This window comes from Schistocerca nitens, chromosome 4, assembly GCF_023898315.1.
Source record: "Schistocerca nitens isolate TAMUIC-IGC-003100 chromosome 4, iqSchNite1.1, whole genome shotgun sequence".
NCBI classification, from domain to species: Eukaryota; Metazoa; Arthropoda; class Insecta; order Orthoptera; family Acrididae; genus Schistocerca; species Schistocerca nitens.
Genome location: NC_064617.1, coordinates 71,423,568 through 71,425,676, shown reverse-complemented (window position 1 = coordinate 71,425,676; position 2,109 = coordinate 71,423,568). Strand labels below are relative to the sequence as shown.

The following is a 2,109-nucleotide window of genomic DNA, read 5'->3' as shown; positions in this document are numbered from 1 at the left end:
AAGACAAGAGAGATCCTTAGAAATTCTAGTTCTCAAAATGCTTTTATATGATGGGGATCTTCCAACCGTGTCGGTCTGCATCGCCCAGTATGGCTTCAGCAAATCGCCATCTCGTTAGAGGTGAATTCTATTTTCCTTGCCAGCTCGCCCCCTAGCTCTGTTAAAGCCGTCCAGCCTTGATCCCAGCCGTATTTACATTAATAGGAACAATGTATTGTTCTGGCCTTATCCCTTTCTGCGCTGGAGCTCGCTGTTCTCTTGTTAAGTGGGGTTTTCGAAGGCCATTAACCACCCGCTCGGTTCATCTCCAAAATGGGTTTCACTTTAACTTACTTATGCATGCCCCTGTCCTTTAAATTGGTAGATATTGTTCTGTTAGTTTTCAGTAAATGAGATTGGCTCTGAGCACTATGGGACTTAACATCTGTGGTCATCAGTCCCCTAGAACTTAGAACTACTTCAACCTAACAAACCTAAGGACATCAGACACATCCATGCTCGAGGCAGGATTCGAACCTGCGACCGTAGCGGTCATGCGGTTCCAGACTGAAGGGCCTAGAAACGCACGACCACACTGGCCGGCTACATGAGATTACTGCAATTGGTTTTTGTTGATAGAATATAATTATTATTTTCTGAGGAAGTCGTATGAAAAGAAATGGTTCAAATGGCTCTAAGCACTATGGCACTTAACATCTGAGGTCATCAGTGCCCTAGAGTTAGAACTACTTAAACCTAACTAAGCTAAGGACATCACACACAACTATACCGAAGGCAGGATTCGAACCTGCGACCGTAGCAGCAGCGCAGTCCCAAACTGAAGCGCCTAGAACCGCTCGGTCGCCTTGGCCAGCCCATACTGTATCATACTATGGTTATGGATCAAGCTCATGTAAGTTCCTTAAACTCTAGACACCTTACAACTTTCATTCAGGATAGCAATGTCATCAGTGAATCGTATCATTGACATCCTTTCACCCTGAATTTTAATTCCACTTCTAAACCTTACTTTTATTTCCATCATTGTTTTTTTTATGTACCGATTGAACAGTAGGGGCAAAAGACTACGGTTTTCTCAGAATTTCGAACATATTGCACTATTTTACATTGTCGAACACGACAGCTCAGTTAACACTACACACACTGTCAGCTGACATCACGACCATAGCGACAATGTTTGTTTTGAATTTATTGTCCCGCAACTTCCCATTTCCTTTACTGGAAAACTGTGTCAGTATCCTTACATGATGAATGAGATATTGTGTCAGGATGAGTTAGTGTGGTGTTAGTATTACACATTGCAGATTTTTGCAAGTAAACCTTCCTACAAAAAAATTTAGTCCAAAAGCATCGCTTGAAATAACACGGATTTTTGTTATGATTAAGTTTTGTTACATATTTGACCATACCCCTTCACTTTAGAGGATGTGTTGTTTAACAGGTATTTTGTAAATTTATTTCAAAAACTACTTTGTCTTTTTTTTTTTTTTTTTTTGGTAGTCTCTTTAATCTCATTTGGTAGTTTATTTTACACTTTAATTCCTTGGTGGAAATTATATTTTTAGTTTGAAGTTTATTCTTTCTTAGCAAGTGTATCTTCAGTTTATATACTGTTCCACGGTCACTGATACAGCTATTTGTGTAATAATTAACTAGGCTAGTTTTTATGTGCGCAACTGATCCGTAAATATAGTTACATGGAATAGTTAAACCCGCAATATTTTCAACAGATCTTAACAATGAGTTCAGGTACTGTTTTTGGTTAATATTCTCCCTGCTCTTCCTTGTAAATATGTTGAACGCTTCATGACTTGTGGTTCGTACTTGGGCAGAGGCCACGCTGATCTTCTCAGTATTGTTCCAGTTTTTGTATACGTTCTGCTAAAGTGATGCTGTGTAGCAATGGGAGAAAGTCCCACACCGTCAGAGTGAAAAACGTTCGGGCTACTAGAGCAGTTAATCGTTGTTCTCGGTTTGCAGCTGCGGAAATTTTTCAAAATCCAGGTCTCAAGGCCTGAGAAACGAAAGTAGAAATAAGTTCCTGCTGAAGAAAATGCGTCATTCTTATAATGTGGATAAATAACTCCGAAAAGTAAAGCTGTGAGTATT

The 2,109-nt window shown here is 39.7% G+C and overlaps 1 non-coding gene across 1 annotated transcript; it reads right to left on the bottom strand.

The window, feature by feature from the left end:
* Positions 1 to 1,788: 1,788 nt before the first annotated feature.
* LOC126254813 (U6 spliceosomal RNA) lies at positions 1,789 to 1,890 on the bottom strand. The gene has a single exon (XR_007546447.1). It is a non-coding gene; the product is annotated as a U6 spliceosomal RNA (small nuclear RNA).
* Positions 1,891 to 2,109: the final 219 nt, after the last annotated feature.